The sequence below is a fragment of the Carica papaya genome, chromosome 8, assembly GCF_054855325.1.
Source record: "Carica papaya isolate Zhongbai chromosome 8, ASM5485532v1, whole genome shotgun sequence".
Classification (NCBI taxonomy): Eukaryota; Viridiplantae; Streptophyta; class Magnoliopsida; order Brassicales; family Caricaceae; genus Carica; species Carica papaya.
Window position 1 is genome coordinate 17,964,393 of NC_142316.1, and position 27,132 is coordinate 17,991,524.

General features: G+C 46.7%; 11 non-coding genes and 50 pseudogenes across 11 annotated transcripts; 2 read left to right on the forward strand and 59 right to left on the reverse strand.

Annotated features, from left to right (window-relative positions):
* Positions 1-206: 206 nt before the first annotated feature.
* Positions 207-325, forward strand: LOC148246590 (5S ribosomal RNA; annotated as a pseudogene).
* A 209-nt stretch (positions 326-534) lies between these two features.
* Positions 535-653, forward strand: LOC148246591 (5S ribosomal RNA; annotated as a pseudogene).
* Positions 654-1,419: 766 nt separating this feature from the next.
* On the reverse strand, positions 1,420-1,538 carry LOC148246592 (5S ribosomal RNA; annotated as a pseudogene).
* A 547-nt stretch (positions 1,539-2,085) lies between these two features.
* Positions 2,086-2,204, reverse strand: LOC148246593 (5S ribosomal RNA; annotated as a pseudogene).
* A 557-nt stretch (positions 2,205-2,761) lies between these two features.
* On the reverse strand, positions 2,762-2,880 carry LOC148246594 (5S ribosomal RNA; annotated as a pseudogene).
* Positions 2,881-3,085: 205 nt separating this feature from the next.
* LOC148246595 (5S ribosomal RNA) lies at positions 3,086-3,204 on the reverse strand (annotated as a pseudogene).
* A 204-nt stretch (positions 3,205-3,408) lies between these two features.
* LOC148246596 (5S ribosomal RNA) lies at positions 3,409-3,527 on the reverse strand (annotated as a pseudogene).
* A 207-nt stretch (positions 3,528-3,734) lies between these two features.
* LOC148246597 (5S ribosomal RNA) lies at positions 3,735-3,853 on the reverse strand (annotated as a pseudogene).
* Positions 3,854-4,055: 202 nt separating this feature from the next.
* Positions 4,056-4,174, reverse strand: LOC148246598 (5S ribosomal RNA; annotated as a pseudogene).
* Positions 4,175-4,379: 205 nt separating this feature from the next.
* Positions 4,380-4,498, reverse strand: LOC148246599 (5S ribosomal RNA). Its single transcript, XR_015815543.1, has one exon. It is a non-coding gene; the product is annotated as a 5S ribosomal RNA (ribosomal RNA).
* Positions 4,499-5,059: 561 nt separating this feature from the next.
* Positions 5,060-5,178, reverse strand: LOC148246600 (5S ribosomal RNA; annotated as a pseudogene).
* A 207-nt stretch (positions 5,179-5,385) lies between these two features.
* Positions 5,386-5,504, reverse strand: LOC148246601 (5S ribosomal RNA; annotated as a pseudogene).
* Positions 5,505-5,710: 206 nt separating this feature from the next.
* Positions 5,711-5,829, reverse strand: LOC148246602 (5S ribosomal RNA; annotated as a pseudogene).
* Positions 5,830-6,034: 205 nt separating this feature from the next.
* On the reverse strand, positions 6,035-6,153 carry LOC148246603 (5S ribosomal RNA; annotated as a pseudogene).
* A 205-nt stretch (positions 6,154-6,358) lies between these two features.
* On the reverse strand, positions 6,359-6,477 carry LOC148246604 (5S ribosomal RNA). Its single transcript, XR_015814709.1, has one exon. It is a non-coding gene; the product is annotated as a 5S ribosomal RNA (ribosomal RNA).
* Positions 6,478-6,681: 204 nt separating this feature from the next.
* Positions 6,682-6,800, reverse strand: LOC148246605 (5S ribosomal RNA). The gene has a single exon (XR_015814865.1). It is a non-coding gene; the product is annotated as a 5S ribosomal RNA (ribosomal RNA).
* Positions 6,801-6,806: 6 nt separating this feature from the next.
* Positions 6,807-6,925, reverse strand: LOC148246606 (5S ribosomal RNA; annotated as a pseudogene).
* A 205-nt stretch (positions 6,926-7,130) lies between these two features.
* Positions 7,131-7,249, reverse strand: LOC148246607 (5S ribosomal RNA; annotated as a pseudogene).
* A 205-nt stretch (positions 7,250-7,454) lies between these two features.
* Positions 7,455-7,573, reverse strand: LOC148246608 (5S ribosomal RNA). The gene has a single exon (XR_015814710.1). It is a non-coding gene; the product is annotated as a 5S ribosomal RNA (ribosomal RNA).
* Positions 7,574-7,777: 204 nt separating this feature from the next.
* Positions 7,778-7,896, reverse strand: LOC148246609 (5S ribosomal RNA). The gene has a single exon (XR_015814866.1). It is a non-coding gene; the product is annotated as a 5S ribosomal RNA (ribosomal RNA).
* Positions 7,897-7,902: 6 nt separating this feature from the next.
* LOC148246610 (5S ribosomal RNA) lies at positions 7,903-8,021 on the reverse strand (annotated as a pseudogene).
* A 205-nt stretch (positions 8,022-8,226) lies between these two features.
* LOC148246611 (5S ribosomal RNA) lies at positions 8,227-8,345 on the reverse strand (annotated as a pseudogene).
* A 205-nt stretch (positions 8,346-8,550) lies between these two features.
* Positions 8,551-8,669, reverse strand: LOC148246612 (5S ribosomal RNA). The gene has a single exon (XR_015814711.1). It is a non-coding gene; the product is annotated as a 5S ribosomal RNA (ribosomal RNA).
* Positions 8,670-8,873: 204 nt separating this feature from the next.
* Positions 8,874-8,992, reverse strand: LOC148246613 (5S ribosomal RNA). Its single transcript, XR_015814867.1, has one exon. It is a non-coding gene; the product is annotated as a 5S ribosomal RNA (ribosomal RNA).
* Positions 8,993-8,998: 6 nt separating this feature from the next.
* Positions 8,999-9,117, reverse strand: LOC148246614 (5S ribosomal RNA; annotated as a pseudogene).
* Positions 9,118-9,322: 205 nt separating this feature from the next.
* On the reverse strand, positions 9,323-9,441 carry LOC148246615 (5S ribosomal RNA; annotated as a pseudogene).
* Positions 9,442-9,646: 205 nt separating this feature from the next.
* On the reverse strand, positions 9,647-9,765 carry LOC148246616 (5S ribosomal RNA; annotated as a pseudogene).
* Positions 9,766-9,969: 204 nt separating this feature from the next.
* On the reverse strand, positions 9,970-10,088 carry LOC148246617 (5S ribosomal RNA). Its single transcript, XR_015814869.1, has one exon. It is a non-coding gene; the product is annotated as a 5S ribosomal RNA (ribosomal RNA).
* Positions 10,089-10,418: 330 nt separating this feature from the next.
* Positions 10,419-10,537, reverse strand: LOC148246618 (5S ribosomal RNA; annotated as a pseudogene).
* A 561-nt stretch (positions 10,538-11,098) lies between these two features.
* Positions 11,099-11,217, reverse strand: LOC148246619 (5S ribosomal RNA; annotated as a pseudogene).
* Positions 11,218-11,427: 210 nt separating this feature from the next.
* On the reverse strand, positions 11,428-11,546 carry LOC148246620 (5S ribosomal RNA; annotated as a pseudogene).
* Positions 11,547-11,750: 204 nt separating this feature from the next.
* On the reverse strand, positions 11,751-11,869 carry LOC148246621 (5S ribosomal RNA). Its single transcript, XR_015814885.1, has one exon. It is a non-coding gene; the product is annotated as a 5S ribosomal RNA (ribosomal RNA).
* A 537-nt stretch (positions 11,870-12,406) lies between these two features.
* LOC148246622 (5S ribosomal RNA) lies at positions 12,407-12,525 on the reverse strand (annotated as a pseudogene).
* A 209-nt stretch (positions 12,526-12,734) lies between these two features.
* Positions 12,735-12,853, reverse strand: LOC148246623 (5S ribosomal RNA; annotated as a pseudogene).
* A 529-nt stretch (positions 12,854-13,382) lies between these two features.
* On the reverse strand, positions 13,383-13,501 carry LOC148246624 (5S ribosomal RNA; annotated as a pseudogene).
* A 209-nt stretch (positions 13,502-13,710) lies between these two features.
* On the reverse strand, positions 13,711-13,829 carry LOC148246625 (5S ribosomal RNA; annotated as a pseudogene).
* Positions 13,830-14,358: 529 nt separating this feature from the next.
* Positions 14,359-14,477, reverse strand: LOC148246626 (5S ribosomal RNA; annotated as a pseudogene).
* A 209-nt stretch (positions 14,478-14,686) lies between these two features.
* Positions 14,687-14,805, reverse strand: LOC148246627 (5S ribosomal RNA; annotated as a pseudogene).
* Positions 14,806-15,334: 529 nt separating this feature from the next.
* On the reverse strand, positions 15,335-15,453 carry LOC148246628 (5S ribosomal RNA; annotated as a pseudogene).
* Positions 15,454-15,662: 209 nt separating this feature from the next.
* Positions 15,663-15,781, reverse strand: LOC148246629 (5S ribosomal RNA; annotated as a pseudogene).
* Positions 15,782-15,985: 204 nt separating this feature from the next.
* Positions 15,986-16,104, reverse strand: LOC148246630 (5S ribosomal RNA; annotated as a pseudogene).
* A 560-nt stretch (positions 16,105-16,664) lies between these two features.
* Positions 16,665-16,783, reverse strand: LOC148246631 (5S ribosomal RNA; annotated as a pseudogene).
* Positions 16,784-16,992: 209 nt separating this feature from the next.
* On the reverse strand, positions 16,993-17,111 carry LOC148246632 (5S ribosomal RNA; annotated as a pseudogene).
* A 204-nt stretch (positions 17,112-17,315) lies between these two features.
* LOC148246633 (5S ribosomal RNA) lies at positions 17,316-17,433 on the reverse strand (annotated as a pseudogene).
* A 561-nt stretch (positions 17,434-17,994) lies between these two features.
* Positions 17,995-18,113, reverse strand: LOC148246634 (5S ribosomal RNA). The gene has a single exon (XR_015814758.1). It is a non-coding gene; the product is annotated as a 5S ribosomal RNA (ribosomal RNA).
* Positions 18,114-18,317: 204 nt separating this feature from the next.
* LOC148246635 (5S ribosomal RNA) lies at positions 18,318-18,436 on the reverse strand (annotated as a pseudogene).
* Positions 18,437-18,995: 559 nt separating this feature from the next.
* On the reverse strand, positions 18,996-19,114 carry LOC148246636 (5S ribosomal RNA; annotated as a pseudogene).
* Positions 19,115-19,646: 532 nt separating this feature from the next.
* LOC148246637 (5S ribosomal RNA) lies at positions 19,647-19,765 on the reverse strand (annotated as a pseudogene).
* A 531-nt stretch (positions 19,766-20,296) lies between these two features.
* On the reverse strand, positions 20,297-20,415 carry LOC148246638 (5S ribosomal RNA; annotated as a pseudogene).
* A 563-nt stretch (positions 20,416-20,978) lies between these two features.
* On the reverse strand, positions 20,979-21,097 carry LOC148246639 (5S ribosomal RNA; annotated as a pseudogene).
* Positions 21,098-21,305: 208 nt separating this feature from the next.
* On the reverse strand, positions 21,306-21,424 carry LOC148246640 (5S ribosomal RNA; annotated as a pseudogene).
* Positions 21,425-21,985: 561 nt separating this feature from the next.
* On the reverse strand, positions 21,986-22,104 carry LOC148246641 (5S ribosomal RNA; annotated as a pseudogene).
* Positions 22,105-22,669: 565 nt separating this feature from the next.
* Positions 22,670-22,788, reverse strand: LOC148246642 (5S ribosomal RNA; annotated as a pseudogene).
* A 698-nt stretch (positions 22,789-23,486) lies between these two features.
* Positions 23,487-23,605, reverse strand: LOC148246643 (5S ribosomal RNA; annotated as a pseudogene).
* A 205-nt stretch (positions 23,606-23,810) lies between these two features.
* On the reverse strand, positions 23,811-23,929 carry LOC148246644 (5S ribosomal RNA; annotated as a pseudogene).
* Positions 23,930-24,486: 557 nt separating this feature from the next.
* LOC148246645 (5S ribosomal RNA) lies at positions 24,487-24,606 on the reverse strand (annotated as a pseudogene).
* A 699-nt stretch (positions 24,607-25,305) lies between these two features.
* Positions 25,306-25,424, reverse strand: LOC148246646 (5S ribosomal RNA; annotated as a pseudogene).
* A 205-nt stretch (positions 25,425-25,629) lies between these two features.
* On the reverse strand, positions 25,630-25,748 carry LOC148246647 (5S ribosomal RNA; annotated as a pseudogene).
* Positions 25,749-26,304: 556 nt separating this feature from the next.
* Positions 26,305-26,424, reverse strand: LOC148246648 (5S ribosomal RNA; annotated as a pseudogene).
* Positions 26,425-26,660: 236 nt separating this feature from the next.
* On the reverse strand, positions 26,661-26,779 carry LOC148246649 (5S ribosomal RNA; annotated as a pseudogene).
* A 206-nt stretch (positions 26,780-26,985) lies between these two features.
* On the reverse strand, positions 26,986-27,104 carry LOC148246650 (5S ribosomal RNA). The gene has a single exon (XR_015815879.1). It is a non-coding gene; the product is annotated as a 5S ribosomal RNA (ribosomal RNA).
* Positions 27,105-27,132: the final 28 nt, after the last annotated feature.

Consider the following 27,132-nt stretch of genomic DNA (forward strand, 5'->3'; position numbering starts at 1 on the left):
AACAATTTTTTTTCAGATGTGTCGTTCGACGTTACGCACGACTGGAACTATGGTCTGCTGGTTTATACGCAAATGTGAGTCAAGAATCAGGGGCATTTTAATCGATATTAGAACGAGAAGGAGAGTTGCAGTGTGAACGCACAAGGAAACAAATGATGGGAGGGAGGGAGGGAAGGAGTGTATGTATTTTCAGCACGAAATTAAACAGGTGCGGTCACACCAGCACAAATGCATCGGATCCCATCAGAACTCCGCAGTTAAGTGTGCTTTGGCGAAAGTAGTACAAAGATGGGTTACCTCCTGGGAAGTTCTCGTGTCGCACCCATTTTCTTTTTTTCAGATGTGCCGTTCGACGTTACGCGCGACTTTAATTATGGTTCGCATATTTATTCGCAAATGTGAGTCACGTCGTCGTGGCATTTTACTTGATATTTGAACAAGAACGAGAGGTGCAGTGCGCACGCACAAGGAAACAAATAACGGGAGGGGGAAGAAAGGAGAAGGAGTTTATGTATTTGCAGCGCGAAATTAAACAGGTGCGATCATACCAGCACTAATACACCGGATCCCATCAGAACTTCGCAGTTAAGTGTGCTTGGGCGAGAATAGTACTCGGATGGGTGACCTCTTGGGAAGTCCTCGTGTTGCATTAATTTTTTTTTCAGACGGGTCGTTCGACGTTACGCGCGACTGGAACTAGGGTCCACTGGTTTGTACGCAAATGTGAGACAAGAAGCAGGGGCATTTTAATCGATATTAGAACGAGAAGGAGAGATGCAGAGTGCACGCACAAGGAAACAAATGACGGGAGGGGAATGGAGGGAGGAAAAGTGTATGTATTTGCAGCGCAGAATGAAATATGAGCAATCATACCAGCACCAATGCAACATATTCTATCAGAACTCCGCAAGTTAAGGGTGCTTGGGCGAGAGTAGCACTAGGATGGGTGACCTCCTGCGAAGTCCTTATATTTCACCCATTTTCTTAGGAAGTCCTCGTGTTGCACTCATTTTTTTGCAGATGATTCTTTCGACGATACGCGCGACTTGAATTATGGTCCTCAGGTTTATTCGCAAATGTGAGTCACGGCACCGAGGACTTCCCAAGAGGACTTCCCAAGAGGTCACCCATCCGAGTACTTTTCTCGCCCAAGCACCCTTAACTGCAGAGTTCTGATAGAATCCGTTGCATTAGTGCTGGTATGATCCCTCATGTTTCATTCTGCACTACAAATACATACACTCTTTCTACTCCTATCCCTCCTCCCGTCATTTGTTTCCTTGTGCGTGCACTCTGCATCTCTCTTTCTCGTTCTAATATCAAGTAATATGCCCCGGCAGCGTGACTCACCTTTGCAAATGAACCAGCGGTTTATAATTCCATTCGCGCGTAACGTCGAACAACCCATATGAAAAAAAATTGGTGCAACACGAGGGCTTCCCAAGTGGTCACCCATCCGAGTACTACTCCCGCCCAAGCACACTTAACTACGGAGTTCTGATGGGATCCAGTGCATTAGTGCTGGTATGATAGCACCCGTTTAATTCCCCGCTGCAAATACATAAATTCCTTCTCTTTTCTTCCCCCTCCCGTCATTTGTTTCCTTGTGCGTGCACACTGCACCTCCCGTTCTCGTTCTAATATCAAGTAAAATGTCATGGCACCGTGACTCACATTTGCGAATAAACTTGAGGACCATAATTCAAGTCGCGCGTAACGTCGAAAGAATCATTTGCAAAAAAATAGGTGCAACACGAGGACTTCACAAGAAAATGGGTGAAATATAAGGACTTCGCAGGAGGTAACCCATGCTAGTACTACTCTCGCCAAAGCACCCTTACCTACGGAGTTCTGATAGAATCCGTTGCATTAGTGTTGGTATGATCGCACCTGTTTCATTTCGTGCTGAAAATACATACACTCCTTCTCCATCCCTCCCCCTCCCATCAATTGTTTCCTTGTGCGTTCACACTGCACCTCTCCTTCTCGTTCTAATATCGATTAAAATTCCCCTGCTTCTTGACTCACATTTGCGTATAAACCAGCGGACTCTATTTCCAGTCGAACGACCTATCTGAAAGAAAATTGTTGCGATACAAGGACTTACCAAGAGGTCACCCATCCGAGTACTACTCTCGCCCAAGCACACTTAACTACAGAGTTCTGATGGGATACGGTGCATTTGTGCTGGTGTGACTGCACCTGTTTAATTTCGTGCTAAAAATACAAACACTCCTTCTTCCCTCCCCCCCTCCCATCATTTGTTTCCTTGTGCGTTCACACTGAACCTCTCCTTCTCGTTCTAATATCGATTAAAATGCCCCGGATTCTTCACTCACATTTGCGTATAAACCAGCGGACCATAGTTCCAGTCGCGCGTAACGTCGAACGACCCATCTGAAAAAAAATTGTTGCGATACGAGGACTTCCCAAGAGGTCATCCATCCGAGTACTACTCTCGACCAAGCACACTTAACTGCAGAGTTCTGATGGGATCAGTGCATTAGTGCTAGTATGATGCCACTTGTTTAATTTTGCGCTCCAAATACATACACTCATTCTCTTTTCTTCCTCCTCCCGTCATTTGTTTCCTTGTGCGTGCGCACTGCACCTCCCGTACTCGTTCTAATATCAAGTAAAATGCCACGGCGCTGTGACTCACATTTGCGAATAAACCTGCGGACCATAAATCATGTCGCGCGTAACGTCGAAAGAATCATCTGCAAAAAGATGGGTGCAACACGAGGACCTCCCGAGAAAATGGGTGAAATATAAGGACTTCGCAGGAGGTAACCCATCCGAGTACTACTCTCGCCCAAGCACACTTAACTGCAGAGTTCTGATGGGATCCGGGGCTTTAGTGCTGGTATGATCGCACCTGTTTAATTTCGCGCTGCAAATACATACACTCATTCTCCTTTCTTCCCCCTCCCATCAATTGTTTCCTTGTGCGTTCACACTGCACCTCTCATTCTCGTTCTAATATCGATTAAAATGCCCCTGCTTCTTGACTCACATTTGCGTATAAACCAGCGGACCTTAGTTCCAGTCGCGCGTAACGTCGAACGACCCGTCTGAAAAAAAATTGTTGCGACATGAGAACTTCCCAGGAGGTAACCCATCATTGTACTACTTTCGCCAAAGCACACTTAACTGCGGAGTTCTGATGGGATCCGGTGCATTTGTGCTGGTGTGACCGCACCTGTTTAATTTCGTGCTGAAAATACATACACTCCTTCTTCCCTCCCCCTCCCATCAATTGTTTACTTGTGCGTTCACACTGCACCTCTTCTTCTCGTTATAATATCGATTAAAATGCTCCTGCTTCTTGACTCACATTTGCGTATAAACCAGTGGACCCTAGTTTCAGTCGCGCGTAACGTCGATCGACCCGTCTGAAAAAAAAAATTAGAACGACACGAGGACTACCCAGGAGGTCTCCAATCCGAGTACTACTCTCGCCCAAACACACTTAACTGCGGAGTTCTGATGGGATCCGGTGCATTAGTGCTGGTATGATCGCACCTGTTTAATTTCGCGCTGCAAATACATAAACTCTTTCTCCTTTCTTACCCCTCCCGTTATTTGTTTCCTTGTGCGTGCGCACTGCACCTCTCGTTCTCGTTCAAATATCAAGTAAAATGCCACGGTGCCGTGAGTCACATTTGCGAATAAATCTGCGGACCATAATTAAAGTCGTGCGTAACGTCGAATGGCACATCTGAAAAAAAAAATGGGTGCAACACGAGAACTTCCCTTGAGGTAATCCATCATTGTACTACTTTCGCCAAAGCACACTTAACTGTGGAGTTCTGATGGGATCCGGTGCATTTGTGCTGGTGTGACCGCACCTGTTTAATTTTGTGCTGAAAATACATACACTCCTTCTTCCCTCCCCCCCTCCCATCATTTGTTTCCTTGTGCGTTCACACTGCACCTCTCATTCTCGTTCTTATATCGATTAAAATGCCCCAGATTCTTGACTCACATTTGCGTATAAACAAGCGGACCATAGTTCCAGTCGCGCGTAACGTCGAACGACCCATCTGAAAAAATTGTTGCTATACGAGGACTTCCCAATAGGTCACCCATCCGAGTACTACCATCGCCCAAGCACACTTAACTGCGGAGTTCTGATGGGATCCGGAGCTTTACTGCTGGTATGATCGCACCTGTTTAATTTCGCACTGCCAATACATACACTCCTTCTCCTTTCTTCCCCCTCTCGTCATTTGTTTCCTTGTGCGTTCACACTTCACCTCTCATTCTCGTTCTAATATCGATTAAAATGCCCCTGCTTCTTGACTCACATTTGCGTATAAACCAGCGGACCCTAGTTCCAGCCGCGCGTAACTTCGAACGACCCGTCTGAAAAAAAATTGGTGCGATACGAGGACTTCCCAAGAGATCACCCATCCGAGTACTACTCTCGCCCAAGCACAATTAACTGCGGAGTTCTGATGGGATCCGGTGCATTAGTGCTGGTATGATCACACCCGTTTAATTTTGCCCTGCAAATACATAAACTCCTTCTCCTTTCTTCCCCCTCCCGTCATTTGTTTCCTTGTGCGTGCGCACTGCACCTCCCGTGCTCGTTCTAATATCAAGTAAAATGTTACGGTTCCGTGACTCACATTTGCGAATAAACCTGAGGACCATAATTCAAGTTGCGCGTAACGTCGAAAGAATCATCTGTAAAAAAATGGGTGCAACACGAGGACTTCCTAAGAAAATAGGTGAAATATAAGGACTTCGCATGAGGTCACCCATCCTAGTGCTACTCTCGCCCAAGCACCCTTAACTTGCGGAGTTCTGATAGAATCCGTTGCATTGGTGCTGGTATGATCGCTCATGTTTCATTCTGCGCTGCAAATACATACACTCTTTCTCCCTCCATCCCTTCTCCCATTATTTGTTTCCTTATGCGTGCACTCTGCATCTCTCCTTCTCGTTCTAATATCAAGTAAAATGCCCTAGCATCGTGACTCACCTTTGCGAATGAACCAGCGGTTTATAATTGCATTCGCGCGTAACGTCGAACGACCCATTCGAAAAAAAATGGGTGCAACACGAGGACTTCCCAAGAGGTCACCAATCCGAGTACTACTCCCGCCCAAGCACACTTAACTGCTGAGTTATGATGGGATACGGTGCATTAGTGCTGGTATGATGGCACCTATTTAATTTCGCGCTGCAAATACGTACACTCCTTCTCCTTTCTTCCCCTTTCTGTCATTTGTTTCCTTGTGCGTGTGCACTACACCTCTCGTTCTCGTATAAATATCAAGTAAAATGCCACGGCGCAGTGACTCACATTTTCGAATAAATCTGCGGACTATAATTAAAGTCGCGTGTAACGTCGAATGGCACATCTGAAAAAAAAAATGGGTGCAACACGAGAACTTCCCAGAAGGTAGCCCATCCTTGTACTACTTTCGCCAAAGCACACTTAACTGCAGAGTTCTGATCGGATCCGGTGTATTTATGCTGGTGTGATAGCACCTTTTTAATTTCGTGATGAAAATACAAACACTCCTTCTCCTTCCCTCCCCCCTCCCATCATTTGTTTCCTTGTGCGTTCACACTGCACCTCTTTTTCTCGTTCTAATATCGATTAATATGCCCCAGCTTCTTGACTCACATTTGCGTATAAACAAGTGGACCATAGTTCCAGTTGCGCGTAACGTCGAACGACCCGTTTGAAAAAAAATTTGTGCGACACGAGAACTTCCCAGGAGGTCACCCATCCGAGTACTACCCTCGCCCAAGCACACTTAATTGCAGAGTTATGATGGGATCCGTTGCATTAGTGCTGGTATGATCACATCCGTTTAATTTTGCGCTGCAAATACATAAACTCCTTCTCCTTTCTTACCCCTCCCGTCATTTGTTTCCTTGTGCGTGCACACTGCACCTCCCGTGCTCGTTTTAATATCAAGTAAAATGCTACGACGCCGTGACTCACATTTGCGAATAAACCTGAGGACCAAAATTCAAGTCGCGTCTAACGTCTAAAGAATCATCTGCAAAAAAATGGGTGCAACACGAGTACTTCCCAAGTGGTCACCCATCCGAGTACTACTCTCGCCCAAGCACACATAACTGCGGAGTTATGATGGGATCGGTTGCATTAGTGCTGGTATGATCGCACCTGTTTAATTTCGCGCTGCAAATACATAAACTCCTTCTCCTTTCTTCCCCCTCCCGTCATTTGTTTCCTTGTGCGTGCACTCTGCATCTTTCTTTCTCCTTCTAATATCAAATAATATGCCCCGGCACCGTGACTCACCTTTGCAAATGAACCAGTGGTTTATAATTCCATTCGCGCGTAACGTCGAACAACCCATCCGAAAAAAAATAGGTGCACCACGAGGGCTTCCCAAGTGGTCACCCATCCGAGTACTACTCTCGCCCAAGCACACTTAACTGCGGAGTTCTGATGGGATCCGGAGCTTTAGTGCAGGTATGATCGCACCTATTTAATTTTGCACTGCAAATACATACACTCCTTCTCCTTTCTTCCCCCTCCCGTCATTTGTTTCCTTGTGCGTTCACACTTCACATCTCATTCTTGTTCTAATATCGATTAAAATGCCCCTGCTTATTGACTCACATTTGCGTATAAACCAGCGGACCCTAGTTCCAGACGCGCGTAACGTCGAACGACCCGTCTGAAAAAAATTGGTGCGACACGAGGACTTCCCAGGAGGTCACCCATCCGAGTACTAATCTCGCCCAAGCACACTTCACTGCGGAGTTCTGATGGGATCCGGTGCATTAGTGCTGGTGTGATCGCACCTGTTTAATTGTTGCGATATGAGTACTTCCCAAGAGGTCACCCATCCGAGTACTACTCTCGCCCAAGCACACTTAACTGCAGAGTTATGATGGGATCCGTTGCATTAGTGCTGGTATGATCACATCCGTTTAATTTCGCGCTGCAAATACATAAACTCCTTCTCCTTTCTTACCCCTCCCGTCATTTGTTTCCTTGTGCGTGCACACTGCACCTCCCGTGCTCGTTTTAATATCAAGTAAAATGCTACGACGCCGTGACTCACATTTGCGAATAAACCTGAGGACCAAAATTCAAGTCGCGTCTAACGTCTAAAGAATCATCTGCAAAAAAATGGGTGCAACACGAGTACTTCCCAAGTGGTCACCCATCCGAGTACTACTCTCGCCCAAGCACACATAACTGCGGAGTTATGATGGGATCGGTTGCATTAGTGCTGGTATGATCGCACCTGTTTAATTTCGCGCTGCAAATACATAAACTCCTTCTCCTTTCTTCCCCCTCCCGTCATTTGTTTCCTTGTGCGTGCACTCTGCATCTTTCTTTCTCCTTCTAATATCAAATAATATGCCCCGGCACCGTGACTCACCTTTGCAAATGAACCAGTGGTTTATAATTCCATTCGCGCGTAACGTCGAACAACCCATCCGAAAAAAAATAGGTGCACCACGAGGGCTTCCCAAGTGGTCACCCATCCGAGTACTACTCTCGCCCAAGCACACTTAACTGCGGAGTTCTGATGGGATCCGGAGCTTTAGTGCAGGTATGATCGCACCTATTTAATTTCGCACTGCAAATACATACACTCCTTCTCCTTTCTTCCCCCTCCCGTCATTTGTTTCCTTGTGCGTTCACACTTCACATCTCATTCTTGTTCTAATATCGATTAAAATGCCCCTGCTTATTGACTCACATTTGCGTATAAACCAGCGGACCCTAGTTCCAGACGCGCGTAACGTCGAACGACCCGTCTGAAAAAAATTGGTGCGACACGAGGACTTCCCAGGAGGTCACCCATCCGAGTACTAATCTCGCCCAAGCACACTTCACTGCGGAGTTCTGATGGGATCCGGTGCATTAGTGCTGGTGTGATCGCACCTGTTTAATTGTTGCGATATGAGTACTTCCCAAGAGGTCACCCATCCGAGTACTACTCTCGCCCAAGCACACTTAACTGCAGAGTTATGATGGGATCCGTTGCATTAGTGCTGGTATGATCACATCCGTTTAATTTCGCGCTGCAAATACATAAACTCCTTCTCCTTTCTTACCCCTCCCGTCATTTGTTTCCTTGTGCGTGCACACTGCACCTCCCGTGCTCGTTTTAATATCAAGTAAAATGCTACGACGCCGTGACTCACATTTGCGAATAAACCTGAGGACCAAAATTCAAGTCGCGTCTAACGTCTAAAGAATCATCTGCAAAAAAATGGGTGCAACACGAGTACTTCCCAAGTGGTCACCCATCCGAGTACTACTCTCGCCCAAGCACACATAACTGCGGAGTTATGATGGGATCGGTTGCATTAGTGCTGGTATGATCGCACCTGTTTAATTTCGCGCTGCAAATACATAAACTCCTTCTCCTTTCTTCCCCCTCCCGTCATTTGTTTCCTTGTGCGTGCACTCTGCATCTTTCTTTCTCCTTCTAATATCAAATAATATGCCCCGGCACCGTGACTCACCTTTGCAAATGAACCAGTGGTTTATAATTCCATTCGCGCGTAACGTCGAACAACCCATCCGAAAAAAAATAGGTGCACCACGAGGGCTTCCCAAGTGGTCACCCATCCGAGTACTACTCTCGCCCAAGCACACTTAACTGCGGAGTTCTGATGGGATCCGGAGCTTTAGTGCAGGTATGATCGCACCTATTTAATTTTGCACTGCAAATACATACACTCCTTCTCCTTTCTTCCCCCTCCCGTCATTTGTTTCCTTGTGCGTTCACACTTCACATCTCATTCTTGTTCTAATATCGATTAAAATGCCCCTGCTTATTGACTCACATTTGCGTATAAACCAGCGGACCCTAGTTCCAGACGCGCGTAACGTCGAACGACCCGTCTGAAAAAAATTGGTGCGACACGAGGACTTCCCAGGAGGTCACCCATCCGAGTACTAATCTCGCCCAAGCACACTTCACTGCGGAGTTCTGATGGGATCCGGTGCATTAGTGCTGGTGTGATCGCACCTGTTTAATTGTTGCGATATGAGTACTTCCCAAGAGGTCACCCATCCGAGTACTACTCTCGCCCAAGCACACTTAACTGCAGAGTTATGATGGGATCCGTTGCATTAGTGCTGGTATGATCACATCCGTTTAATTTCGCGCTGCAAATACATAAACTCCTTCTCCTTTCTTACCCCTCCCGTCATTTGTTTCCTTGTGCGTGCACACTGCACCTCCCGTGCTCGTTTTAATATCAAGTAAAATGCTACGACGCCGTGACTCACATTTGCGAATAAACCTGAGGACCAAAATTCAAGTCGCGTCTAACGTCTAAAGAATCATCTGCAAAAAAATGGGTGCAACACGAGTACTTCCCAAGTGGTCACCCATCCGAGTACTACTCTCGCCCAAGCACACATAACTGCGGAGTTATGATGGGATCGGTTGCATTAGTGCTGGTATGATCGCACCTGTTTAATTTCGCGCTGCAAATACATAAACTCCTTCTCCTTTCTTCCCCCTCCCGTCATTTGTTTCCTTGTGCGTGCACTCTGCATCTTTCTTTCTCCTTCTAATATCAAATAATATGCCCCGGCACCGTGACTCACCTTTGCAAATGAACCAGTGGTTTATAATTCCATTCGCGCGTAACGTCGAACAACCCATCCGAAAAAAAATAGGTGCACCACGAGGGCTTCCTAAGTGGTCACCCATCCGAGTACTACTCTCGCCCAAGCACACTTAACTGCGGAGTTCTGATGGGATCCGGAGCTTTAGTGCAGGTATGATCGCACCTATTTAATTTCGCACTGCAAATACATACACTCCTTCTCCTTTCTTCCCCCTCCCGTCATTTGTTTCCTTGTGCGTTCACACTTCACATCTCATTCTTGTTCTAATATCGATTAAAATGCCCCTGCTTATTGACTCACATTTGCGTATAAACCAGCGGACCCTAGTTCCAGACGCGCGTAACGTCGAACGACCCGTCTGAAAAAAATTGGTGCGACACGAGGACTTCCCAGGAGGTCACCCATCCGAGTACTAATCTCGCCCAAGCACACTTCACTGCGGAGTTCTGATGGGATCCGGTGCATTAGTGCTGGTGTGATCGCACCTGTTTAATTGTTGTGATATGAGTACTTCCCAAGAGGTCACCCATCCGAGTACTACTCTCGCCCAAGCACACTTAACTGCAGAGTTCTGATGGGATCCCGTGCATTATTGCTGGTATGATGCCACTTGTTTAATTTTGCGCTTCGAATACATACGCTCCTTCTGTTTTCTTCCTCCTCCCGTCATTTGTTTCCTTGTGCGTGCGCACTGCACCTCTCCTTCTCGTTCTAATATCGATTAAAATGCTCCTGCTTCTTGACTCACAATTGCGTATAAACCAGCGGACCCCAGTTCTAGTCGCGTGTAACGTCGAACGACCTGTCTGAAAAAAAATTTATGCGACACGAGGAATTCCCAGGAGGTCACCCATTCGAGTTCTACTCTCGCCCAAGCACACTTAACTACAGAGTTCTGATGGGATCCAGTGCATTAATGCTGGTATGATCGCACCCGTTTAATTTCGCGCTGCAAATACATAAACTCCTTCTCCTTTCTTCCCCCTCCCGTCATTTGTTTCTTTGTGCGTGCGCACAGCACCTCCCGGGCTCGTTCTAATATCAAGTAAAATCCTACGGTGCCGTGACTCACATTTGCGAATAATCCTGAGGACCATAATTCAAGTCGCGCGTATCGTCGAAAGAATCATCTGTAAAAAAATGGGTGCAACACGAGGACTTCCTAAGAAAATGGGTGAAATATAAGGACTTCGCAGGAGGTCACCCATCCTAGTGCTACTCTCGCCCAAGCACCCTTAACTTGAGGAGTTCTGATAGAATCCGTTGCATTGGTGCTGGTATGATTTCTCATGGTTCATTCTGCGTTGCAAATACATAAACTTTTTCTCCCTCCATCCCCCCTCCCGTCATTTGTTTCCTTGTGCGTGCACTCTGCATCTCTCCTTCTCATTCTAATATCGATTAAAATGCCCCTGCTTCTTGACTCACATTTGCGTATAAACCAGCGGACCCCAGTTCCAGTCGCGCGTAACGTCGAACGACCCGTCTGGAAAAAAATTTGAGCGACACGAGGACTTCCCAGGAAGTCACCCATCCGAGTACTACTCTCGCCCAAGCACACTTGAAAGCGGAGTTCTGATGGGATCTGGTGCATTAGTGCAGGTATGATCGCACCCGTTTAATTCCGCGCTGCATATACATAAACTCCTTCTCCTTTCTTCCCCCTCCCGTCATTTGTTTCCTTGTGCGTGCACACTGCACCTCTCGTTCTCGTTCAAATATCAAGTAAAATGCCAGGGCGCTGTGACTCACATTTGCGAATAAATTTACGGACCATAATTAAAGTCGTGCGTAACGTCGAACGACACATCTGAAAAAAAAGAAAATGGGTGCAACACGAGAACTTCCCAGGAGGTAACCCATCATTGTACTACTTTCGCCAAAGCACACTTAACTGCGGAGTTCTGATGGGATCCGGTGCATTTGTGCTGGTGTGACCGCACCTGTTTAATTTCGTGCTGAAAATACATACACTATTTCTTCCCTCCCCCGCTCCCATCATTTGTTTCCTTGTGCGTTCACACTGCACCTCTCATTCTCGTTCTAATATCGATTAAAATGCCCCTGATTCTTGACTCACATTTGCGTATAAACCAGCGGACCATAGTTCCAGTCGCGCGTAACGTCGAACGACCCGTCTGAAAAAAAATTGGTGCGACACGAGGACTTCCCAGGTGGTCACCCATCCGAGTACTACTCTCGCCCAAGCACACTTAACTGCAGAGTTCTGATGGGATCCAGTGCATTAGTGCTGGTATGATCGCACCCGTTTAATTTTGCACTGCAAATACATAAACTCCTTCTCCTTTTTTCCCCCTCCAGTCATTTGTTTCCTGTGCTCGATCTAATATCAAGTAAAATGCCACGGCGCCGTGACTCACATTTGCGAATAAACCTGCAGACCATAAATCAAGTCGCGCGTAACGTCGAAAGAATCATCTGCAAAAAGATGGGTGCAACACGAGGACCTCCCAAGAAAATGGGTGAAATATAAGGACTTCGCAGGAGGTCACCCATCCGAGTACTTTACTCGCCCAAGCACTCTTAACTGCAGAGTTCTGATAGAATCCGTTGCATTAGTGCTGGTATGATCCCTCATGTTTCATTCTGCACTGCAAATACATACACTCTTTCTCCTCCCATCTCCCCTCCCGTCATTTGTTTCCTTGTGCGTGCACTCTGCATCTCTCTTTCTCGCTCTAATATCAAGTAATATGCCCCGGCACCGTGGCTCACCTTTGAAAATGAACCAGCGGTTTATAATTCCATTCGCGCGTAACGTCGAACAACCCATCCGAAAAAAAATAGGTGCAACACGAGGGCTTCCCAGGTGGTCACCGATCCGAGTACTACTCTCACCAAAGCACACTTAACTGCGGAGTTCTGATGGGATTCGGGGCTGTAGTGCTGGTATGATTGTACCTGTTTAATTTCGCGCTGCAAATACATACACTCCTTCTCCTTTCTTCCCCCTCCCGTCATTTGTTTCCTTGTGTGTGCGCACTGCACCTCTCGTTCTCGTTCAAATATCAAGTAAAATGCCACGGCGCCGTGACTCACATTTGGGAATAAATCTGCGGACCATAATTAAAGTCGCGCGTAACGTCGAACGGCATATCTGAAAAAAGGAAAATGGGTGCAACACGAGAACTTCCCAGGAGGTAACCCATCATTGTACTACTTTCGCCAAAGCACACTTAACTGCGGAGTTCTGATGGGATCCGGTGCATTAGTGCTCGTGTGACCGCACCTGTTTAATTTCGTGCTGAAAATACATACACTCCTTCTTCCCTCCCCCCCTCTCATCATTTGTTTCCTTGTGCGTTCACACTGCACCTCTCCTTCTTGTTCGAATATGGATTAAAATGCCCCTGATTCTTGACTAACATTTGCGTATAAACCAGTGGACCATAGTTCCAGTCGCGCGTAACGTCGAACGACCCGTCTGAAAAAAAATTGGTGAAATATAAGGACTTCGCAGGAGGTCACCCATCCGAGTACTTTACTCGCCCAAGCACTCTTAACTGCAGAGTTCTGATAGAATCCGTTGCATTAGTGCTGGTATGATCCCTCATGTTTCATTCTGCACTGCAAATACATACACTCTTTCTCCTCCCATCTCCCCTCCCGTCATTTGTTTCCTTGTGCGTGCACTCTGCATCTCTCTTTCTCGCTCTAATATCAAGTAATATGCCCCGGCACCGTGGCTCACCTTTGAAAATGAACCAGCGGTTTATAATTCCATTCGCGCGTAACGTCGAACAACCCATCCGAAAAAAAATAGGTGCAACACGAGGGCTTCCCAGGTGGTCACCGATCCGAGTACTACTCTCACCAAAGCACACTTAACTGCGGAGTTCTGATGGGATCCGGGGCTGTAGTGCTGGTATGATTGTACCTGTTTAATTTCGCGCTGCAAATACATACACTCCTTCTCCTTTCTTCCCCCTCCCGTCATTTGTTTCCTTGTGCGTGCGCACTGCACCTCTCGTTCTCGTTCAAATATCAAGTAAAATGCCACGGCGCCGTGACTCACATTTGCGAATAAATCTGCGGACCATAATTAAAGTCGCGCGTAACGTCGAACGGCATATCTGAAAAAAGGAAAATGGGTGCAACACGAGAACTTCCCAGGAGGTAACCCATCATTGTACTACTTTCGCCAAAGCACACTTAACTGCGGAGTTCTGATGGGATCCGGTGCATTAGTGCTCGTGTGACCGCACCTGTTTAATTTCGTGCTGAAAATACATACACTCCTTCTTCCCTCCCCCCCTCTCATCATTTGTTTCCTTGTGCGTTCACACTGCACCTCTCCTTCTTGTTCGAATATGGATTAAAATGCCCCTGATTCTTGACTAACATTTGCGTATAAACCAGTGGACCATAGTTCCAGTCGCGCGTAACGTCGAACGACCCGTCTGAAAAAAAATTGGTGAAATATAAGGACTTCGCAGGAGGTCACCCATCCGAGTACTTTACTCGCCCAAGCACTCTTAACTGCAGAGTTCTGATAGAATCCGTTGCATTAGTGCTGGTATGATCCCTCATGTTTCATTCTGCACTGCAAATACATACACTCTTTCTCCTCCCATCTCCCCTCCCGTCATTTGTTTCCTTGTGCGTGCACTCTGCATCTCTCTTTCTCGCTCTAATATCAAGTAATATGCCCCGGCACCGTGGCTCACCTTTGAAAATGAACCAGCGGTTTATAATTCCATTCGCGCGTAACGTCGAACAACCCATCCGAAAAAAAATAGGTGCAACACGAGGGCTTCCCAGGTGGTCACCGATCCGAGTACTACTCTCACCAAAGCACACTTAACTGCGGAGTTCTGATGGGATCCGGGGCTGTAGTGCTGGTATGATTGTACCTGTTTAATTTCGCGCTGCAAATACATACACTCCTTCTCCTTTCTTCCCCCTCCCGTCATTTGTTTCCTTGTGCGTGCGCACTGCACCTCTCGTTCTCGTTCAAATATCAAGTAAAATGCCACGGCGCCGTGACTCACATTTGCGAATAAATCTGCGGACCATAATTAAAGTCGCGCGTAACGTCGAACGGCATATCTGAAAAAAGGAAAATGGGTGCAACACGAGAACTTCCCAGGAGGTAACCCATCATTGTACTACTTTCGCCAAAGCACACTTAACTGCGGAGTTCTGATGGGATCCGGTGCATTAGTGCTCGTGTGACCGCACCTGTTTAATTTCGTGCTGAAAATACATACACTCCTTCTTCCCTCCCCCCCTCTCATCATTTGTTTCCTTGTGCGTTCACACTGCACCTCTCCTTCTTGTTCGAATATGGATTAAAATGCCCCTGATTCTTGACTAACATTTGCGTATAAACCAGTGGACCATAGTTCCAGTCGCGCGTAACGTCGAACGACCCGTCTGAAAAAAAATTGGTGAAATATAAGGACTTCTCAGGAGGTCACCCATCCGAGTACTTTACTCGCCCAAGCACTCTTAACTGCAGAGTTCTGATAGAATCCGTTGCATTAGTGCTGGTATGATCCCTCATGTTTCATTCTGCACTGCAAATACATACACTCTTTCTCCTCCCATCTCCCCTCCCGTCATTTGTTTCCTTGTGCGTGCACTCTGCATCTCTCTTTCTCGCTCTAATATCAAGTAATATGCCCCGGCACCGTGGCTCACCTTTGAAAATGAACCAGCGGTTTATAATTCCATTCGCGCGTAACGTCGAACAACCCATCCGAAAAAAAATAGGTGCAACACGAGGGCTTCCCAGGTGGTCACCGATCCGAGTACTACTCTCACCAAAGCACACTTAACTGCGGAGTTCTGATGGGATCCGGGGCTGTAGTGCTGGTATGATTGTACCTGTTTAATTTCGCGCTGCAAATACATACACTCCTTCTCCTTTCTTCCCCCTCCCGTCATTTGTTTCCTTGTGCGTGCGCACTGCACCTCTCGTTCTCGTTCAAATATCAAGTAAAATGCCACGGCGCCGTGACTCACATTTGCGAATAAATCTGCGGACCATAATTAAAGTCGCGCGTAACGTCGAACGGCATATCTGAAAAAAGGAAAATGGGTGCAACACGAGAACTTCCCAGGAGGTAACCCATCATTGTACTACTTTCGCCAAAGCACACTTAACTGCGGAGTTCTGATGGGATCCGGTGCATTAGTGCTCGTGTGACCGCACCTGTTTAATTTCGTGCTGAAAATACATACACTCCTTCTTCCCTCCCCCCCTCTCATCATTTGTTTCCTTGTGCGTTCACACTGCACCTCTCCTTCTTGTTCGAATATGGATTAAAATGCCCCTGATTCTTGACTAACATTTGCGTATAAACCAGTGGACCATAGTTCCAGTCGCGCGTAACGTCGAACGACCCGTCTGAAAAAAAATTGGTGAAATATAAGGACTTCTCAGGAGGTCACCCATCCGAGTACTACTCTCGCCCAAGCACACTTAACTGCAGAGTTCTGATGGGATCCATTGCATTAGTGCTGGTATGATCGCACCTGTTTAATTTCGCACTGCAAATACATAAACTCCTTCTCCTTTCTTCCCCCTCCCGTCATTTGTTTCCTTGTGCGTGCGCACTGCACCTCCCGTGCTCGATCTAATATCAAGTAAAATGCCACGGCGCCGTGACTCATATTTGCAAATAAACCTGCAGACCATAAATCAAGTCGCGCATAACGTCGAAAGAGTCATCTACAAAAAGATGGGTGCAACACGAGAACCTCCCAAGAAAATGGGTGAAATATAAGGACTTCGCAGGAGGTCACCCATCCGAGTACTTTACTCGCCCAAGCACCCTTAACTGCAGAGTTCTGATAGAATCCGTTGTATTAGTGCTGGTATGATCCCTCATGTTTCATTCTGCACTGCAAATACATACACTCTTTCTCCTCCCATCCCCCCTCCCGTCATTTGTTTCCTTGTGCGTGCACTCTGCATCTCTCTTTCTCATTCTAATATCAAGTAATATGCCCCGGAACCGTGACTCACCTTTGAAAATGAACCAGCGGTTTATAATTCCATTCGCGCGTAACGTCGAACAACCCATCCGAAAAAAAATAGGTGCAACACAAGGGCTTCCCAGGTGGTCACCGATCCGAGTACTACTCTCACCCAAGCACACTTAACTGCGGAGTTTTGATGGGATCCGGGGCTGCAGTGCTGGTATGATCGCACCTGTTTAATTTCGCGCTGCAAATACATACACTCCTTCTCCTTTCTTCCCCCTCCCGTCATTTGTTTCCTTGTGCGTGCGCACTGCACCTCTCGTTCTCGTTCAAATATCATGTAAAATGCCACGGCGCCGTGACTCACATTTGCGAATAAATCTGCGGACCATAATTAAAGTCGCGCGTAACGTCGAACGGCACATCTGAAAAAAAGAAAATGGGTGCAACACGAGAACTTCCCAGGAGGTAACCCATCATTGTACTACTTTCGCCAAAGCACACTTAACTGCGGAGTTCTGATGGGATCCGGTGCATTAGTGCTGGTGTGACCACACCTGTTTAATTTCGTGCTCAAAATACATACACTCCTTCTTCCCTCCGCCCCTTTTATCATTTGTTTCCTTGTGCGTTCATACTGCACCTCTTCTTCTTGTTCGAATATGGATTAAAATGCCCCTGATTCTTGACTCACATTTGCGTATAAACCAGCGGACCATACTTCCAGTCGCGCGTAACGTCGAACGACCCATCTGAACAAAAATTATTGCGATACGAGGGCTTCCCAATAGATCACCCATCCGAGTACTACTCTCGCCCAAGCACACTTAACTGCAGAGTTCTGATGGGATCCAGTGCATTAGTACTGGTATGATGCCACTTGTTTAATTTTGCGCTTCAAATACATACACTCCTTCTCTTTTCTTCCCCCTCCCGTCATTTGTTTCCTTGTGCGTGCGAACTGCACCTCCCGTACTCGTTCTAATATCAAGTAAAATACCACGGCGCCGTGAATCACATTTACGAATAAACCTGGGGACCATAAATCAAGTCGCGCGTAACGTCGAAAGAATCATCTGCAAAAAGATGGGTGCAACACGAGGACCTCCCAAGAAAATGGGTGAAATATAAGGACTTCGCAGGAGGTCACCCATCCGAGTACTTTTCTCGCCCAAGCACCCTTAACTGCGGAGTTCTGATAGAATCCGTTGCATTAGTGCTGGTATGATCCCTCATGTTTCATTCTGCACTGCAAATACATACACTCTTTCTCCTCCCATCCCCCCTCCCGTCGTTTGTTTCCTTGTGCGTGCACTCTGCATCTCTCTTTTTCATTCTAATATCAAGTAATATGCCCCGGCACCGTGACTCACCTTTGCAAATGAACCAGCGGTTTATAATTCCATTCGCGCGTAACGTCGAACAACCCATCCGAGAAAAAAAAGGTGCAACACGAGGGCTTCCCAAGTGGTCACCCATCCGAGTACTACTCTCGCCCAAGCACACCTAACTGCGGAGTTCTGATGGGATCCGGGGCTTTAGTGCTGGTATGATCGCACCTGTTTAATTCCGCGCTGCAAATACATACACTCCTTCTCCTTTCTTCCCCCTCCGTCATTTGTTTCCTTGTGCGTTCACACTTCATCTCTCCTTCTCGTTCTAATATCGATTAAAATGCCCCTGCTTCTCGACTCACATTTGCGTATAAACCAGCGGACCCTAGTTCCACACGCGCGTAACGTCGAACGACCCGTCTGAAAAAAAATTGGTGCGACACGAGGATTTCCGAGGAGGTCTTCCATCCGAGTACTAATATCGCCCAAGCACACTTAACTGCGGAGTTCTGATGGGATCCGGTGCATTAGTGCTGGTATGATAGCAGCTGTTTAATTTCGCGCTGCAAATACATAAACTCATTCCCCTTTCTTTCACCTCCCGTCATTTGTTTCCTTATGCGTGCGCACTGCACCTCCCGTTCTTGTTCTAATATAAAGTAAAATGCTACAGTGTCGTGACTCACATTTGCGAATAAACCTGAGGACCATAATTCAAGTCGCGCGTAACGTCGAAAGAATCATCTGCAAAAAAATGGGTGCAACACGAGAACTTCACAAGAAAATGGGTGAAATATAAGGACTTCGCAGGAGGTAACCCATGCTAGTACTACTCTCGTCCAAGCACCCTTACCTACGGAGTTCTGATAGAATCTATTGCGTTAGTGTGGTATGATCGCACCTGTTTCATTTCGCGCTAAAAATACATACACTCCTTCTCCTTCCCTCCCCCTCCCATCAATTGTTTCCTTGTGCGTTCACACTGCACCTCTACTTCTCGTTCTAATATCGATTAAAATGCCCCTGCTTCTTGACTCACATTTGCGTATAAATCAATGGACCCTAGTTCCAGTCGCGCGTAACGTCGTAGGACCCGTCTAAAAAAAAAAATAGTGCGACACGAGGACTTCCCAGGAGGTCACCCATCCGAGTACTACTCTCGCCCAAGCACACTTAGCTGTGGAGTTCTGAAGGGATTCGGTGCATTAGTGCTGGTATGATCGCACCTGTTTAATTTCGCGCTGCAAATAGATAAACTCCTTCTCCTTTCTTCCCCCTCCTGTCATTTGTTTCCTTGTGCCTGCGCACTGCACCTCTCGTTCTCGTTCAAATATCAAGTAAAATGCCACGGCGCCGTGACTCACATTTGCGAATAAATCTGCGGACCATAATTAAAGTCGCGCGTAACGTCGAACGGCACATCTGAAAAAAGGAAAATGGGTGCAACACGAGAACTTCCCAGGAGGTAACCCATCATTGTACTACTTTCGCCAAAGCACACTTAACTGCAGAGTTCTGATGGGATCCAGTGTATTAGTGCTGGTATGATGCCACTTGTTTAATTCCGCACTGCAAATACATACACTCCTTCTCCTTTCTTCCCCCTCCGTCATTTGTTTCCTTGTGCGTTCACACTTCATCTCTCATTCTCGTTCTAATATCGATTAAAATGCCCCTGCTTCTTGACTCACATTTGCGTATAAACCAGCGGACCCTAGTTCTAAACGCGCATAACGTCGAACGACCCGTCTGAAAAAAAATTGGTGCGACACAAGGATTTCCCAGGAGGTCACCCATCCGAGTACTAATATCACCCAAGCACACTTAACTGCGGTGTTCTGATGGGATCCGGTGTATTAGTGCTGGTATGATAGCACCTGTTTAATTTCGCGCTGGAAATACATAAACTCATTCTCCTTTCTTCCCCCTCCCGTCATTTGTTTCCTTGTGCGTGCGCACTGCACCTCCCTTTTTCGTTCTAATATCAAGTAAAATGCTATAGCGTCATGACTCACATTTGCGAATAAACCTGAGGACCATAATTCAAGTCGCACGTATCGTCGAAAGAATCATTTGCAAAAAAATGGGTGCAACACGAGGACTTCCTAAGAAAATGGGTGAAATATAAGGACTTCGCAGGAGGTCACCCATCCTAGTGCTACTATCGCCCAAGCACCCCTAACTTGCGGAGTTATGATAGAATCCGTTGCATTGGTGCTGCAAATACATACACTTTTTCTCCCTCCATCCCCCCTCCCGTCATTTGTTTCCTTGTGCGTGCACTCTGCATCTCTCCTTCTCGTTCTAATATCGATTAAAATGCCCCTGCTTCTTGACTCACATTTGCGTATAAACCAGCGGACCCTAGTTCCAGACGCGCGTAACGTCGAACGACCCGTCTGAAAAAAAATTGGTGGGACACAAGGACTTCCCAGGAGGTCACCCATCCGAGTACTAATCTCGCCCAAGCACACTTCACTGCGGAGTTCTGATGGGATCTGGTACATTAGTGCTGGTATGATCGCACCCGTTTAATTTCGGGCTGCAAATACATAAACTCATTCCCCTTTCTTCCCCCTCCCGTCATTTGTTTTCTTGTGCGTGCGCACTGCACCTCCCGTGCTCGTTCTAATATCAAGTAAAATGCTACGGTGCCATGACTCACATTTGCAAATTAACCTGAGGACCATAATTCAAGTCGCGTGTATCGTCGAAAGAATCATCTGCAAAAAAATGGGTGCAACACGAGGACTTCCTAAGAAAATGGGTGAAATATAAGGACTTCGCAGGAGGTCACCCATCCTAGTGCTACTCTCGCCCAAGCACCCTTAACTTGCAGAGTTCTGATAGAATCCGTTGCATTGGTGCTGGTATGATTGCTCATGTTTCATTATGCGCTGCAAATACATAAACTTTTTCTCCCTCCATCCCCCCTCCCGTCATTTGTTTCCTTCTGCGTGCACATTGCATCTCTCCTTCTCGTTCTAATATCGATTAAAATGCCCCTGCTTCTAGACTCATATTTGCGTATAAACCAGTGGACCCTAGTTCCAGTCGCGCGTAACGTCGAACGACCCGTCTGAAAAAAAAAATTAGTGCGACACGAGGACTTCCCAAGAGGTCACCCATCCGAGTACTACTCTCGCCCAAGCACACTTAACTGCGGAGTTATGATGGGATCCGCTGCATTTGTGCTGGTATGATCGCACCTGTTTAATTTTGCGCTGCAAATACATAAACTCCTTCTCCTTTCTTCCCCCTCCCGTCATTTGTATCCTTGTGCGTACGCACTGCACCTCTCGTTCTCGTTTAAATATCAAGTAAAATGCCACGGCACGTGACTCAAATTTGCGAATAAATCTACGGACCATAATTAAAGTCGCGCGTAACGTCGAACGACACATCTGAAAAAAAGAAAATGGGTGCAACACGAGAACTTCCCAGGAGGTAACCCATCATTATACTACTTTCGCACAAGCACACTTAACTGCGGTGTTCTGATGGGATCCGGTGCATTTGTGCTGGTATGATCGCACCCGTTTAATTCCGCGCTGCAAATACATAAACTCCTTCTCCTTTCTTCCCCCTCCCGTCATTTGTTCCCTTGTGCGTGCGCACTGCACCTCCCGTGCTCGTTCTAATATCAAGTAAAATGCTACGGTGCCGTGACTCACATTTGCGAATTAACCTGAGGACCATAATTCAAGTCGCGCGTATCGTCGAAAGAATCATCTGCAAAAAAATGGGTGCAACACGAGGACTTCCTAAGAAAATGGGTGAAATATAAGGACTTCGCAGGAGGTCACCCATCATAGTGCTACTCTTGCCTAAGCACCCTTAACTTGCGGAGTTCTGATAGAATCCGTTGCATTGGTACTGGTATGATTGCTCATGTTTCATTATGCGCTGCAAATACATACACTTTTTCTCCCTCCATCCCCCCTCCCGTCATTTGTTTACTTGTGCGTGCACTCTGCATCTCTCCTTCTCATTCTAATATCGATTAAAATGCCCCTGCTTCTTGTCTCACATTTGCGTATAAACCAGCGGACCCTAGTTCCAGTCGCGCGTAACGTCGAACGACCCGTCTGAAAAAAAATTGGTGCAACACGAGGACTTCCCAGGAGGTCACCCATCCGAGTACTAATCTCGCCCAATCACACTTAACTGCGGAGTTCTGATAGGATCCGGTGCATTAGTGCTGGTATGATCGCACCCGTTTAATTCTGCGCTGCAAATACATAAACTCATTCTCCTTTCTTCCCCCTCCCGTCATTTGTTTCCTTGTGCGTGCGCACTGCACCTCCCGTGCTCGTTCTAATATCAAGTAAAATTCTACGGTGCCGTGACTCATATTTGTGAATAAACTTGAGGACCATAATTAAAGTCGCGCGTATCGTCGAAAGAATCATCTGCTAAAAAATGGATGCAACACGAGAACTTCCTAAGAAAATGGGTGAAATATAAGAACTTCGCAGAAGGTAACCCATGCTAGAACTAATCTCGCCCAAGCACCCTTACCTACGGAGTTCTGATAGAATCCGTTGCATTAGTGCTGGTATGATCGCACCTGTTTCATTTCGTGCTGAAAATACATACACTCCTTCTCCTTCTCCTTCCCTCCCCCTCCCATCAATTAATTCCTTGTGCATTCACACTGCACCTCTGCTTCTCGTTCTAATATCGATTAAAATGCCCCTGCTTCTTGACTCACATTTGCGAATAAACCAGCAGACCCTCGTTCCAGTCGCATGTAAGGTCGAAGGACCCGTCTAAAAAAAAATTTGTGCGACGCGAGAACTTCCCAGGAGGTCACCCATCCGAGTACTACTCTCGCCAAAGCACACTTAACTGTAGAGTTCTGATGGGATCCAGTGCATTAGTGCTGGTATGATGCCATTTGTTTAATTTTGCGCTTCAAATACATACACTCCTTCTCTTTTCTTCCTCATCCTGTCATTTGTTTCCTTGTGCGTGCGCACTGCACCTCCCGTACTCGTTCTAATATCAAGTAAAATGCCACGATGATCGCACCCGTTTAATTCAACGCTGCAAATATATAAACTCCTTCTCCTTTCTTCCCCCTCCCGTCATTTGTTTCCTTGTGCGTGCGCACTGCACCTCTTGTTCTCGTTCAAATATCAAGTAAAATGCCACGGTGCGGTGACTCTCGTTTGCGAATAAATCTGCGGACCATAATTAAAGTCGCGCGTAACGTCGAACGGCACATCTGAAAAAAAGAAGATGGGTGCAACACGAGGACTTCACAAGAAAATGGGTGAAATATAAGGACTTCGCAGGAGGTAACCCATGCTAGTACTACTCTCGCCCAAGCACCCTTACCTACGGAGTTCTGATAGAATCCGTTGCATTAGTGCTGGTATGATCGCACCTGTTTCATTTCGTGCTGAAAATACATACACTCCTTCTCCTTCCCTCCCCCTCCCATCAATTGTTTCCTTGTGTGTTCACACTGCACCTCTCCTTCTCGTTCTAATATCGATTAAAATGCCCCTGCTTCTTGACTCACAATTGCGTATAAACCAGCGGACCCCATTTCCAGTCGCGCGTAACGTCGAACGACCCGTCTAAAAAAAAAATTGGTGCGACACGAGGACTTCCCAGGAGGACATCCATCCGAGTACAAATCTCACCCAAGCACACTTAACTGCAGAGTTCTGATGGGATCCGGGGCTTTAGTGCTGGTATGATCGCACCTGTTTAGTTTCGCGCTACAAATACATACACTCCTTCTCCTTTCTTCCCCCTCCCGTCATTTGTTTCCTTGTGCGTTAAGACTTCACCTCTCATTCTCGTTCTAATATCGATTAAAATGCCCCTGCTTCTTGACTCACATTTGCGTATAAACCAGCGGACCCTAGTTCCAGACGCGCGTAACGTCGAACGACCCGTCTGGAAAAAAATTGGTGCGACACGAGGACTTCCTAGGAGGTCACCCATCCGAGTGCTAATCTCGCCCAATCACACTTCACTGCGGAGTTCTGATGGGATCCGGTGCATTAGTGCTGGTATGATCGCACCTCTTTAATTTTGCGCCGCAAATACATAAACTCATTCTCCTTTCTTCCCCCTCCCGTCATTTGTTTCCTTGTGCGTGCGCACTGCATCTCCCGTGCTCGTTCTAATATCAAGTAAAATGCTACGGTGCCGTGACTCACATTTGTGAATAAACTTGAGGACCATAATTAAAGTCGCGTGTATCGTCGAAAGAATCATCTGTAAAAAAATGGGTGCAACACGAGGACTTCCTAAGAAAATGGGTGAAATATAAGGACTTCGCAGAAGGTAACCCATGCTAGAACTACTCTCGCCCAAGCACCCTTACCTACGGAGTTCTAATAGAATCCGTTGCATTAGTGCTGGTATGATCGCACCTGTTTCATTTCGTGCTGAAAATACATACACTCCTTCTCCTTCCCTCCCCCTCCCATCAATTGTTTCTTTGTGCGTTCACACTGCACCTCTGCTTCTCGTTCTAATATCCATTAAAATGCCCCTACTTCTTGACTCACATTTGCGTATAAACCAGCGGATCTTCGTTCCAGTCGCGCATAACGTCGAACGACCCGTCTGAAAAAAAATTGGTGCGACACGAGGACTTCCCAGGAGGTCACCCATCCGAGTACTACTCTCGCCCAAGCACACTTAACTGTAGAGTTCTGATGGGATCCAGTGCATTAGTGCTGGTATGATGCCATTTGTTTAATTTTGCGCTTCAAATACATACACTCCTTCTCTTTTCTTCCTCATCCTGTCATTTGTTTCCTTGTGCGTGCGCACTGCACCTCCCGTACTCGTTCTAATATCAAGTAAAATGCCACGATGATCGCACCCGTTTAATTCAACGCTGCAAATAGATAAACTCCTTCTCCTTTCTTCCCCCTCCCGTCATTTGTTTCCTTGTGCGTGCGCACTGCACCTCTTGTTCTCGTTCAAATATCAAGTAAAATGCCACGGTGCGGTGACTCTCGTTTGCGAATAAATATGCGGACCATAATTAAAGTCGCGCGTATCGTCGAACGGCACATCTGAAAAAAAGAAGATGGGTGCAACACGAGGACTTCACAAGAAAATGGGTGAAATATAAGGACTTCGCCGGAGGTAACCCATGCTAGTACTACTCTCGCCCAAGCACCCTTACCTACGGAGTTTTGATAGAATCCGTTGCATTAGTGCTGGTATGATCGCACCTGTTTCATTTCGTGCTGAAAATACATACACTCCTTCTCCTTCCCTCCCCCTCCCATCAATTGTTTCCTTGTGTGTTCACACTGCACCTCTCCTTCTCGTTCTAATATCGATTAAAATGCCCCTGCTTCTTGACTCACAATTGCGTATAAACCAGCGGACCCCATTTCCAGTCGCGCGTAACGTCGAACGACCCGTCTAAAAAAAAAATTGGTGCGACACGAGGACTTCCCAGGAGGACATCCATCCGAGTACTAATCTCACCCAAGCACACTTAACTGCAGAGTTCTGATGGGATCCGGGGCTTTAGTGCTGGTATGATCGCACCTGTTTAGTTTCGCGCTACAAATACATACACTCCTTCTCCTTTCTTCCCCCTCCCGTCATTTGTTTCCTTGTGCGTTAAGACTTCACCTCTCATTCTCGTTCTAATATCGATTAAAATGCCCCTGCTTCTTGACTCACATTTGCGTATAAACCAGCGGACCCTAGTTCCAGACGCGCGTAACGTCGAACGACCCGTCTGGAAAAAAATTGGTGCGACACGAGGACTTCCTAGGAGGTCACCCATCCGAGTGCTAATCTCGCCCAATCACACTTCACTGCGGAGTTCTGATGGGATCCGGTGCATTAGTGCTGGTATGATCGCACCTATTTAATTTTGCGCCGCAAATACATAAACTCATTCTCCTTTCTTCCCCCTCCCGTCATTTGTTTCCTTGTGCGTGCGCACTGCATCTCCCGTGCTCGTTCTAATATCAAGTAAAATGCTACGGTGCCGTGACTCACATTTGTGAATAAACTTGAGGACCATAATTAAAGTCGCGTGTATCGTCGAAAGAATCATCTGCAAAAAAATGGGTGCAACACGAGGACTTCCTAAGAAAATGGGTGAAATATAAGGACTTCGCAGAAGGTAACCCATGCTAGAACTACTCTCGCCCAAGCACCCTTACCTACGGAGTTCTAATAGAATCCGTTGCATTAGTGCTGGTATGATCGCACCTGTTTCATTTCGTGCTGAAAATACATACACTCCTTCTCCTTCCCTCCCCCTCCCATCAATTGTTTCTTTGTGCGTTCACACTGCACCTCTGCTTCTCGTTCTAATATCGATTAAAATGCCCCTACTTCTTGATCACATTTGCGTATAAACCAGCGGATCTTCGTTCCAGTCGCGCGTAACGTCGAACGACCCGTCTGAAAAAAAATTGGTGCGACACGAGGACTTCCCAGGAGGTCACCCATCCGAGTACTACTCTCGCCCAAGCACACTTAACTGTAGAGTTCTGATGGGATCCAGTGCATTAGTGCTGGTATGATGCCATTTGTTTAATTTTGCGCTTCAAATACATACACTCCTTCTCTTTTCTTCCTCATCCCGTCATTTGTTTCCTTGTGCGTGCGCATTGCACCTCCCGTACTCGTTCTAATATCAAGTAAAATGCCACGGCGCCATGACTCACATTTGCGAATAATCCTGCGGACCATAAATCAAGTCGCGCGTAACGTCGAAAGAATCATCTGAAAAAAGATGGGTGCAACACGAGGACCTCCCAAGAAAATGGGTGAAATATAAGGACTTCGCAGGAGGTCACCCATCCGAGTACTTTTCTCTCCCAAGCACCCTTAACTGCGGAGTTCTGATAGAATCCGTTGCATTAGTGCTGGTATGATCCCTCATGTTTCATTCTGCACAGCAAATACATACAGTCTTTCTCCTCCCATCCCCCCTCCCGTCATTTGTTTCCTTGTGCGTGCACTCTGCATCTCTCTTTCTCGTTCTAATATCAAGTAATATGACCCGGCACCATGACTCACCTTTGCAAATGAACCAGTGGTTTATAATTCCATTCGCACGTAACGTCGAACAACCCATCCGAAAAAAAATAGGTGCAACACGAGGGCTTCCCAAGTGGTAACCCATCCGAGTACTACCCTCGCCCAAGCACACTTAACTGCAGAGTTCTGATGGGATCCGGAGTTTTGGTGCTGGTATGATCGCACCTGTTTAATTTCGCGCTACAAATACATACA